Source organism: Manacus vitellinus, unplaced genomic scaffold, assembly GCF_001715985.3.
Source record: "Manacus vitellinus isolate BGI_N305 unplaced genomic scaffold, ASM171598v3 scaffold_81_pilon, whole genome shotgun sequence".
Taxonomy (NCBI): Eukaryota; Metazoa; Chordata; class Aves; order Passeriformes; family Pipridae; genus Manacus; species Manacus vitellinus.
Window position 1 is genome coordinate 1033608 of NW_021940822.1, and position 12735 is coordinate 1046342.

At 45.8% G+C, this 12735-nt stretch overlaps 1 long non-coding RNA gene across 1 annotated transcript in view; it reads right to left on the minus strand.

Moving 5' to 3' along the window:
- The window catches only part of LOC108641826, a 25681-nt gene continuing 12946 nt past the window's right edge, over positions 1-12735 (minus strand). The window contains exon 3 of the long non-coding RNA XR_001922302.2: positions 1-1534. This is a non-coding gene — a long non-coding RNA (uncharacterized LOC108641826). The remainder of the gene's footprint in view (positions 1535-12735) is intronic.

Consider the following 12735-nt stretch of genomic DNA (forward strand, 5'->3'; position numbering starts at 1 on the left):
CAGGTTTCTTTTACATTTGAGAGAGCAGAAAATTTTTTGGTCCCATGAGAGTACCTATCTAGATATAGAGGTGTGGGGGATCTTACTGTGCTTTAGCCTGGAGGATGTCAGCAGTGATGGGCATCTGCCCTGTACACTATATGGAATGGGCAGAGGGAAAGGAAGGGACTTGCCCATGTCCAGGCAGCAGGACAGGGGCAGAGCAGGGAGCCAAATTTTGCTGGATCCTAGTGCAGGCAACTTATCAAGGTTCCACGGGTATTGCTGCTTCTCTGCACTCACTTTGGATGTAACATCGTAAAATACCCCAGTCTGTGGCAGACACACCTTTTGCTTCCATAGGAAAACCTGATATAGCTGGTCCTCAGATATTCACTAATGTGCTGGGGAATAGGGCATACCTCACCACTCCAAGAGCCCCAGCTACAGCCTGTGACTGCAAGGGGTGTTGGAAAAGCTCAGGGCCAACTAGGTTTGCTTAGAAGTCACTGGTCCCAGGTGGTAAAGGAGTGATGGGAAAGTGCCTGGGCTGCAAATGGTCCCTGTGAGAACTGGTTGCTCCTCTGATGACTTGAAGGCTGATTTTTTTCCCTGCCTCACCTCTCCCCCACCACACAGCCTTCTTTGTCCCCCAGACACCTCTGCCCACCCAGCCTCCAAATCACCCTTCTCTAAGTGTCCATCCAGTGTTCATTGTCACAACATCTGAACCAATGTGTATTTTCTTCTTTCTGCTGCCTCCCACAGCTTTGCCAGCTCCAAGCCCAGGAGCACAGTGAGCCCCCAGGAAGCACCTTCTCTGTGTTCACACCCAGCAACTTGCCAAGCAGAAGCCTCCCAGAACAAATGATTCCCTTCCCTGCCCTGGCCTGCAGCAAGCTGGAAGTGAGACACAGGAAAATCCAGGAAAACATGTAAAACAGTGATTTCAATGTTTCTAATATATCTCCATTGGGAATAAAGAAAGGGAGATTACAGTTTATTCTGACCCCAGAGTGGTAGAGTGTCCAGCTCAGCTCTGGGTGAAGGTGTTGCCCAGCCTTCGTGTTTCCAAACCAGTTCAGCCATGCCTAATTGTAGGCGCTATGCTATGAGACCTAACAGAAGTACTTCGTCTTTAATTAATTTCCAAGTTTGCTCTCTGAGTGCTGTGCCATATGGTATTGATTTTTCAGCTTGGTATGACAGCACTTGCCATGAAAGAAACTAACCTAATTAAAGTGAAGGACACCACACACACAGGCGGCTACTCTCACTCTTCCCTTTAATACCACTTTCTAGATCAACTCTCCTGAAGTGCTGAAACGTGGCACCTCTGCTTGCAGGTGAATTCAAAGGTTTCGGCTGTGCAAAGAGGTCCAGCACTGGCCTGGTACCTTGGGCATTCCCAGATATCTCCACTCTGCAGCTGAGCAGAGAGACTTTGAAGCATGGCTTCCCAACCTGAAGCAACGTCTCCATTTCTTTTCAGACAGAGCAGATAATTCATTAGTGAATTTCAGTCTCCTCCTTCCCCCCATTAACAACTGGACTCCTAAGAGACATAAATTAGGGTCTTCTAGCTGAAGACTGACATTTGGCTGTTTCACAGATCCCACCCGACATCATACAAGCAAATGACCCTTTACTAAAGCTATCTTGCCCCAAACAGACCACCTAAAGGACCTTCCCTTCCCTTTCCTCCTGTCCCCTCCCCTCCCGTCCCCTCCCTCTCCCTTCCCCTTCCTCCTCTCCCTCTTCTCCTTCATTGGAAGCACCTAGTTGTAAAACTTGTAAAATTTTCTTTTGGGACTAACTTTTCCTATAATAAAGGACAGATTTTAGCACAAAGGACTCTCCAGCTTTTCTACCAGCTCTTGGGCTTTGCTTTGACATGATTCTTCCAAGGAATAGTCAAGGTGGGCCTTGATGCCAAAAGGGAATATATTGTCCAAAATTAACAATGTTGCTGACAACGAAGAGTTGTTTAAGCACCTCAGATATGACTTATATTATTGGTATTGTCACACTCTGGGAAAAAAGATAAAGAAAAATATTAAGAGGAAGAAATAAACTTCTCTTTTGTGGGATTATTGTCTTCAGTCTTCCCTTCTGTCTTGAGCTTTCGCTGGATTTTGAAGGTGGAATAAGGTATTTTCTATTTGGAAATGGCAGTGAAGGGCCTTATTTCCTGTTTCTCAGTACCTAGAAAGTTTCCAGTTTCTCTAGGGAAAAGAGGCTTGGTCATCAGTTTCCTTCAGCATTCCCTCTGCTCACATTCCTGTGCAGTTCCTGCAGTGCTCTGCCAGCCAAAGCCCTCCAAGGACTCCTGAGAGGTGGCAGTGGCAGCAGAAGCCCTGGGGAATACTCTTTCTGCTCTTGTCACCCTGCACAGCCCAGGGCAGGAAACCTCTGTGCCAGTCCTATTTTGGGGGCCATCCCAGCACCATAATTGTCTGGAGCACACACAAGCAGGTTACCTGCATGTCCACTCCTGGCTGGGAGCCCATGATCCATCCTTCCCTCTCTTTTTAAGTGACCCCACCTTGTTCATTTAGCTCACAAGGGGAGATGTAACAAAGAGCCCCATGGCCCTGCACGGTGGCTGAGTGTTCATTTGTTCGGCAAACAGACTGTCCGGCTGGGGGAAGCCCTGAGAACACCAGCGTGAGCTGTGTGGCAGGCTGTGGGGCAGCCATCCCCAGGGGCAACCTGAGAAAAGAGGCAATTAGCCAGCCCCTCACCAGCACAGCAGGAGAGGTTCAAGGGGAAAGAAAAGCTGAGCCTTGGTGGTAATGATATTTTTCCACATGGCTAAATGCATTGATCTGCGGCAAACAATACCAGGCTGTGCTGCTGGCTGTGGTGCAGAGGAGGAGGGACAGGAGAGCTTCCCCATGCAAGATGCTCGAGGCAGAAGTTTCCCAGGTTGCCTGCAAGAAGCTGAACATGTGTGGAGGATGAGTCCCTAAGGATGTGTCTCCAGCCCCTTCTGAAACCACAGACCAGTCTTGCCCAACGACAGGCTTCCCAGCGGGTGCCAGGAGCTTCTCCTTAAAGGCAAGTGCAATGCAGGTGAGCCTCATCCACAATCCTATCCTGCATTTTATGAACGTCCTGCAGAACAGACAAGCAGGGTACAGAGCACTCAAGTGAAGCTTCATAACAGAGCTACCCTGGGGTAAACTACCTATTCATGAAGGACAAAACAGTGACAATTAAATCTTCTCCTGTCTCTGATGCCCTAACTTGTCATGTTAGTTGCCTTTACCCATTCCCTGCGGGGCTGTGACAGTGGACTGATCCATGCTTGTAGAGCACCTGAGGTAAGATAGCATTTGTGTAACAGTCCGACCAATGCCTGGGTTGGGGCATGTCTCCTAGGGCAATTCCACTAGGAAAAGCCCAAGCCATAAAGGATAAACCCTGTCAGAGCTGGACCTCTGCTTTGCTTGGAGCATTTCCTCCCTACTTCCCTGCTTCTGAAAATAGCCGGGTGACCACATATAAATACCACTATTCCGAGAGAAGTGGTGGGATGTCCCAGGCACATCATATACCCTATGGACTGGGCATCATGAGTGTTTGAGAAGAAACATAGGAGTGTATTATTAGTGTCTTGTCATCAAGTGGACAAAGTGGTTTAGGAGAGCACAGGGCAAGGCACACATCCTGTCCGAAGAGCTTAACTTCTAAGCTTTAATCAGAAGAATTAGGGCTTTACTTCGGCTCCAATTTAATCAGAAAGAATAGTGGAGATGGTCGCGTCATTTTGTAGGCAGGGTGCTATCTGCTTGGGGCATTCCCTACCGCCTCACGCTGGCCAGGCAGCACCCCCGGCTGACCAGGGTCTGGCTGCTGGTGACAGGCACTGTCCCAAGGGCCACAGTTAACCTCTGAGTGCCTCAGGCAGGATGAAAGCCTTGGTGCTACCCAGGCTGCTCTTGCCCTCCTGTTGAAGGTTTAGCTCTAGGTGGGCCCTCATGGGGCTGGCCGAGGTCTCAGTTACCTGAATACACGCATCTGATGGCAGCTCCAGCAGGTCTCCTACATCTCTGCTCACTCAGCACTCTCCTTTGGGCTGGAGCCACCAGGGAACAGTCCTCAATGGTCATTGCATTGCCAGCTGGACTGTAGCCTAGGACCTGGTTTAGCCCAGCTTCCACCACGCGTGCAGTAGCCTGGCTGTGCCATGGGTGTAGCACAGTCAAACCAGATCTCTCAGCAGTAATAGTGAGCATAAAGGAAGGAGATTTGTTCCATTCCTGGTGGACCTCCCCACTCGTGACACAGTGGTTGCAAATCCCTTGGCAGGCCAGGACCTATGTACGCACAGGGAAAGGTCCTAGGGCTAAATCCAGGACAGCATTGCTCTTTTCCCCCAACTCAGCACCTGCCTCACCTACCATATTATCATGGGATCACTTTTCCTTCATTTTTAACTGCAAAATCAAGGCAAAGAACACCGAACTGCAACGAGTTAAAGCAAACCACACTGTCATTCTGATGAGAGCTGTAATGGTCAGAGGGCTTTGGTCACTCAGCTTTTTCCACCCTCTTTTTTTGACACTCTCTTCTGTTCTCTTTTGCTGAGAAGCAAGCACATCCGTCATTGCAAAGCCGGACCCCAGCTGCCCTGGGCACTGTGCCACCCCTCCACTCTCCTTTCTGGTCAGAGCAAATTCCTGACCACAGCAGCAGGCAAATATCAGGCACACATAATGGATGTGACCCATCCCAGCTCCTCTCATTCCTTGCTGCACTTCCAGCTCACAGAAGTGGCTTGGATCTTCCTGAGCAAAATCTAATCAGGTCTGTGTAAAAAATAAAAAGAGAGGGAAAGTAAAGCCCTGTCTATATTTTTAAATAATACCAAAAAGCTGTAAGTATGTGGTTGGCCTGTTTGTTCTTACTGCCTGGGATCAGCCTGATTATTCAGGGATTCATTTTTATTTCTGAGTTTTATTTTTTTCTCATTCAACAGCTGCACATTAATAAAAACTCCATTTATTGAAGGATTTGGCTGGGATTGCTATAATAAAATAGAAGGATTTGTGCCGGGCACTAAAAGAACTCTCTGCAAAAAGTAGTGTTTTTCCAGTGATTAGGAGCACCAGAACATATTGTTTTGCTGTGTAGCACCGTCACTGCCAAGGGTGGTGACAGATGTCTTGTGTTAATGTTGAATGATTAAATGCCATTTCTGAAGCCACTCCCTATCTGTGTAGCACAGGGCTACTTCACCCACACAATCTGCCTTCAATCTGTTCCCTTGCTGAGAGCATCCCGCCTTGCTGACTGTCAAGGAGCCCCCCACCACAACCCAGGTTTCACACTGTGCCGCAGGGCCAGCCTACGTCCAGCCAGTATCCAGACATCAGCCTTTCAGTCACCCTGTCAGGAACACACAGACCATCACTGCAGCTCAGAGATGGAGAATGCAGCCAGTGGAAACAGAGACAAGCTCTTGGGCTTCTCATCCTGCCATGGTGTTCCTCACCCACACCGGTAGTGAGGGTGGGTTTGGTGGGAAACATGAGGCCAGCCCAAGTTGCCACTATTTCTAGCTCTAGCCAGTGCTCTGCTGAAAGAGGCAATATGTTCCTTTACACTTGCCTCTATCTATAGGCCACTGCTTGTGTCAGCAGGGACCTCCTTAATTTCATTTTTGACCATTGCCTTTGAGCAAGGCAAAGAGCATCCCACCTGTGGGTGACTATGTAGCCATGTCCAGCTGCACCAGAACCTCCACAAATCCTCTAGCACTGGCTTACTTGCTTTCCAGTGTCCTCAATCCAGTGTCCTCAACCCATCTTCTTTTATTCCCTTACTCTCACAGACCACGATAGCCCACAAACTGCACCCCACTCTGCCCAAAATCAGCTAGGCAAGTCAACTCTGGGAAAAAAAGAGCCTCTGCCCAGGAGGAGACAATGGGCAGACGGGCAGTGAGGTGGAAATGGTGGCCCATTGCTGTCCACCTGAAATTTAACAAATAGCAATGTTCCTCTTCTAAAAGCCTACTGTGGCCTCAGCAAACCCACACAGAGATACCCTGAGAGAAGCAAGCACACGCACACACACACACAGAGATCCTTGATCAGAACATCTGTATCCTCGGGAAGTATATTGTCTTCACAAAACCATTATCTGTTTGGCATCTGTTGCAATGACCTACTCGAGAGACAAGTTGCGCACACCACTTCCAACCCATGTGCACACACGCAGCATCTGAGTCCCAGTACAGCACAGAGGACAAATAAGGTTGTTTCCCCAAATAAAGCTGATGTGGTAGGGGGAAGGGGGGAGCTGGCTGAGGAAAATCTGAGTGCTCACATGCATTCACACATGTTGCTACAAGCCCTGTCGAGGAGGAAACATGGTAGGGGGCACTCTGACAAGCTGGGAGGTGAATAAAGATATTACAGAGGGGGATGGCCCTATAGGAAGACAAGGCAAGCCACGGTGATGTTACTGTACATGCTCATGCCACCCACAAACAGCACTCTTCTGCCCTCCTCTGTTACCTCTCTTCACCCCTCTCCATTCATTATGTGGATTTGGGGGTGATGTTCCCCGCTTTTCCCAGGACCGAGTGACATCATCCCCCAGGCTGCAGTGACCTGGCTGCACAAGGCAGCTTTTCTGCAAAGCGTGAGGAAGCAGGAGGGCAAGGTGGTGTCAAACAGCAAAAGGCCTAAATTGACTTATTTCTACCACCTCTCCTTTAAAAAAATATGAAACCCTGCTGTCATTCACTAATCCATCAGCCTAACAGGTCAAGTAAAAGCAGGTTGCCCACTCGCTTTCACTTCTCCCCAACTTAATCTCTGTGCTAAATTACAAGTTGATAATGGGTTCCCATTAATTATTGATTTTCCAGATAATACTTGTTAAAGTAGAATTAACGCTATTGTTTCTGAACAAATACTGCCCAAATACTGTGTTTAGCGGGCTTGTAATCAGCTTTACCCACTTCTCCTCTAATCTGATTGAAACAGATTTCCTACCAAATCTTTTTTATCATTTCGTTGATATTAAAAGGTCACATATTTATGCCTGCCCAAAAGTTTAATTTAAGTTACTGCAATTGATCACCATTATGTGTTCATGCTGAAACAGCAGAGTACTTTAATTTACACTGGGAATGAAGAAGCAGAGAGAAACACCAAGGAAGTACTCTCTGTGGCATTCAGCGAGTGATGTTAGGCATTGTACATTTTAGCTTATTTTTCCAAGCCCTATATTATGATTCTGTTCACCATAATGCCTTTTGACCTGCTGCATTTACTCCATCATAATTATCCTTTAATACTCTTATAAATGAACTTTTAGCTTATCTTCTGTTAATTCTCAGAACAAGCAAAGCACACACGTAACAAACAAAGCCATCTAAATAAAGTGTTTAACTCTTGTGGTGGCTTTCCCTGATAATTCAAATGTGGGCTGTGCGTTTAAGAGGTAGGGGCTTAATTACACTTTCTTTCATGAGGTACAGAATGTGTGATGGCATTTCAGCCCCTCTTCAAGCCAAGCACTGTTGAATAATTTTCTGAAAAGAAAAAGCAATGAAATTTAAAGCAAATCAAAACTAGCTGTAGAGTATCACAGACGGGTCTGGGATTTCTCCAGTGCTGGGCAGCCATCCAAGCTGAATGGCACACAGGACCTGAGATGAGCTAGTCAGAAAGGGAAGGTGGAGGCGACTTGTCTCAACACAAACAGCCCACAGTACTAAACACTATAACATCTTCCACCTTGCTTCTCCTCCACAGCTGCGCTCAAGCCACGATGGGAGATGGGTATACACCACCTTGCTCCATTTACTGTGTTGCAGAGTTTGGCCCATAATCACATCTCAGCAATGGTCTCAATGAAGGTTTTTATAAATACAAACATTTCGGCAATACAATATTAGGGGAGCACAAGACCAACACTGGTTTGCAGCCGTAGCTGAGTGCAGGTGAGACCCTGCAGACCGGACCGGAGACGTCATCTGCCAGCAGAGTCCTCCTTGTCTTTCATAACCCAGGAGAGATGAGAGCCTCCAATACTCCCAGCACCTTGGACACCTTCCACTGACTAGGCATGTCAGACTCTGTCAGACCCTCACACACTCTTCTGGAGATGGCAAAACTGCAACCAGTCTCTGCTGTGACCTGATTTCCCTGATCCACCTTGTGACGAGTGCAAGACAGCTGGCGCTGGTCAGCGCCTGCATCTGGAGGTGGAGAACAGGCACCTGGACACCCACCACCCACAGAGCCCTGCTGCCCATTCATTTCTGAATGTCCCAGATGGGGACAAGATCAGTAAGGCATCTGTGGCACAATCAGGGGTCACCTTGGCAGGAGATGTCTGCTGTTCTTGTGATGCAATCACAGCTCCTCTTGCTGTGGTTACTCTAGTCTCCGTGCTACAGTTGTTTATTATTAGCATGACAAGCAAAGCAAGAGAAGGTCTCTTTCCTGGAGAGTTTGCTAAACCTGGATATACAAGGGCAGAGAAATGAAGCATTATTTTCCCCAAAGGAGCTGAGACACATAGGTTAAAGACCAGATCCAATACAGGCTTTAGCAGTTGGGGCTCAGACTTTAGATGTCTACATGCAACCCTGCAAACCTCAAACATCTTTTAAGGAGCTGGTCAATGGTCAGCTCATGCAGCTGCATATTTTCCTAGAACACATAGCAAACAGGTCCAGCAGGCAGAGGAAGGAACGGAGATGGGTGGATCCTTCAACCACTAGGCCACAGTCCTAAAATGACTCCACATGCAGCAGGGATTTCTGCTTCAGTGTTTCCTTCCCCACACACATCCTGCATCTGCCTGTTCTTAAGACATACTGCTTTCGTTTTCCATCAGTTCATCAGAGAGTATCTCACCTCACTAATTCAGAGGTAGCTAGAGAACAAATCATCAGAAAATTCTTAAGATCCTTTTTCATAGACTTGGTAAACTCTTCAACTTGCCAGAGAAACTCAGATTTTCATGGAAATTTGGTGATATTCAGTGAAAAGCTACTAGCATGCATAATGAGAAAATACCTAATTCTCCCAAAGAAGGTTTTATGCCCGTAAGTGCATCTACAATAACCTGGAAGGGTTAGATTATAGCTAGTAATGTCACGCAGACCTCTAGAGGAGATTAACTTAGGAGTTTTGTTATTAAAGGTGTACTATTCATGCGCCTGGCTCCACTGCAGTGATAGACACTAAACAGTACTAAAAAAGGTTAACAGCCCTCAGTGGCTCTAAGAGACAACTTCTCCCCATTGGTGCACATTCCAATAAAAAAAATCTTGACAAATGACAAATTAAACAGCCATCCTATTTGGTCCCTGGCCCATCTTATTTGCTCTCTAATATTATTTGCCCTCACAAAATCCTGTTACAGTCTTTTCCCCAGTTTAGACAGCAAGATGATGATTCTTTCAAAGTCATGGGGCTGGATCCTCAGCTGCTGTGGACTGACCCAGCTTTGTCAGCTAATGGGACTATGTTGACTTATATCAGCTGAGAACCTATTTGCTCCCCTGCTTCATGTGGAATGGACTCAAAAAGATTATCAGTTAGCTTTAAGACTATCATGTTTTTATTGTAAAGAAATCACTCTAAAAGCATTTTTCCCTATCCAGTTTTTAAGAATCCAATCCTCTGCTATAGCTTAAGGACAAACAATTTCACTATTACCACCAGCAGAGCCTAGGCCAACTTGAGAAAATTTTATTTATTTCCTGATAACATAATCCATATTCCACTGAATTGCCATATGAAATATACTCCTGTGTAATACCAAAGTGTTAATGGCACAGAGTAAAACCACAAGCTGGTTTGAGATGCAGAGATTTCGAAGGAAAAGATATGAAATCACATAATGCAGCTCCATAATCATTTGACAATAAATCATCCTTTTATCCGATTATTATTTCAGTTGCATGTCTTTAATAAAATGCAGCAGTTACCCATTCCCCAAAGCATTTGGACCACAGTTATGATCAAAGAGCAGTGGTCTGTAGCAGGAAAGCTGTGCCCTGGTCCTCTTCTACCCCATACACAGCCTGAGCTCCTCAAATCTTAGGACCAACAATGGGATGAGATCTACGATCACATGCATAATTGCTTTAAACTGCAGTAGCTCCAAGGAAATCATCACACCAATGGCTACCAACTAGCAGGTAGGAATTCGCAAGGACAGGTACCGAAATATGAAGACAGCTCTGAAATAGACTGTGACTACCAGAGTCAAAGAAAGTAAGAAGGAAGTCCCTATGTTTACCAAGAGCACATATCTCCTGTTCATTAGCTGGCTTTTCTACAACATGCTAATTGTTAAGATGCGATTCACAGTTCAGAATAATTTTCTTTTAGCCAATAAAATTCTGCAGTTTCAAACAAGGAGAGAAGCAGTGGTCACATCTTTTGGTGAAAGCTGCACGTTACTACCAGCTCCCTACCTTTCCAAGGAGGAAAAGTAGATGACTCAACGTGTAAAGAATTTGAGAGAGCTAACACAGCATCAGAGAAGTCCTGCTTTTTATGGTTTCAGAAAAGACAAATGATCCTTTTCCATAGATTGCAAGTTGGCTCAAAGAATGTAAGCATGCTGATAAAATAATACTACAGCTAAATTACAGCTAAAACAATACTACAGCTACTAATACCACAGGAATTTTATTTCATTCTGGTTTAAATAGAAATGAGTGTTATACAATATTGGCGGTGCCCATATTGAACAGTTTTCAATCTATTTAACTGCTAAATCCTCATATCAACACCAGCCTTTCCTCAGCCCAGCAGAATTTAGTTAATCACCGAGCTGCAAAGAAACATTGCATTCAGTAACTGAGTTTTCATCACATTTGCAAAGGATTAATACATGAACACTAAATAGCACAGGGTCAGGTCAGATGTGCAAGCAAATTTAAACACCTGCAGAAATACATTACTGCTTTCAAAAATGCTACAGCCTTTTATCTGCATCTTCATGGAAAAGATGGTGACTGATCCTCTGGGATGATGCCTAAAATAGCTGAAGAAAAGGTTGAATAAAATGCCATGATTAGAATACATTCTTTCTCAGAAGCAAGATGAATTTGGATAAAAAAGAAGGGACGTATTTTTAAACATAGATTCCCTGAAGTTATTTACAGCAGCCAAAAAAATGGGCTGTTCCTAACTGTGCCAACTATGAACTTGGCTGTTCATACATGGTGTCATGTGTACATGAGGTACAGTAATATTATTCACCCTCAGAAAAGACATTATCAGAAACTAGGACATAAAGATATGAGGTAGAGAGATGCTTTTCTCTCTCTCTCTCTCTTTTTTTTTTTTTTTTTTGCTGTTGTGTGTGGCCATTGGCAACTAACTGACAGAGATGTAGAAGGGGATTTACCACAGGTAACTCACCTAATAAGTGTGCAAGAAAATACATGTTGAATTTCTGGAGGAGAAGGTTAGGAAAGACACAACTTTTGCCCTCAAAATTTCTGTAATTGGAAAGGAAGAGTCCTTGCATTTTGCCTTCCAAATAGTCTAGTGAAAAAAAAATAACCCTGCAAAAGCAGCACAGGAGTCATACTGCCTTGGTCATCTCTTGCTGGCCTCACTCAGCAAGGTACTGTCTGTTTGGGAAAACACCAAGTAACCTGGAATGTCTTGGTGCTGACTAGTTACATGGACCCATGACATGACTTCACGTGTCCCACTCCACCCAATTGCCACTGAAAGCTGCAAGCAGAGGAGGCTCACAGCACCTGAGAAAATCAGATACCATATATCTGCACAGCAATGCCTCTGGGTTGCTTATGTCCTTTTCTTATAATAAACAGGCAATGATGAGCGCAGCAATGTTAACTGAGCAGAGTTACATGTCGGAGAACAAGCCACCAGAGCCAGGTTGGACAGGAACAAAGTGGCTGACACAGTGCAAATACACAAACGTTAATGAAAGTCATGCACTATGTAAAATAACTCAAGAGGAAATTCTTGTTAAAAAAGTATTTTTCAAAGTCTTTACAGTTGTTGAAGGTATTTTCAGAGCATTAGGTTTTCTTTCTTCACCCTGATGAACTGCTTGAAGTTAAAGATGTAGGTGCAACAGAGCATCTAGCACAGCAGGCTCTGAGATTTCCCAGAAAAAAAGCAAGTGTCCATGTAGAACATTCACATCACCTGACCACAACTTGCTTTTCTATATTCGAGGTGAGGTTGCCCCAGTGCAGAGCAGAGCAGGACAATCCCCTCCCTTGACCAGCTGGCAATGCTTTGCCTGATGCCCCCCCCGACACAGTTGGCCCTCCCAGCTGCCAGGGCACTGCTGACTCATGTTCAACTTGCTATCGACCAGGACCCCCAGGTCCCTTTCCAAGGCACTGCTTTCCAGCAACTCATTCCCCAGTCTGTACATACAGCCCGGGTTGCCCCATCCCAGGTGCAGAATCCAGCACTTCCCCTTGTTGAACTTCATGTGGTTGGTGATTGCCTGGTCCTCTAATTTGCCCAAGTCTCTCTGCAGGGCCTCCCTGCCTTCAAGGGAGTCAACAGCTCCTCCCAGTTTTGTGTCACCTGCAGACTTGCACAGGATTCCTTCCAGTCCTGTGTCCAAGTAGATTATGATGATGTTGAAGAGCACAGGGCTCGAGATGAATCCCTGTGGAACCCCACCAGTGACAGGTCTCCAGTCTGATGTTACCCCATTCACTATTACCCTCTGTGCTTGACCCATCAGCCAATTGCTCACCCACCACATGAT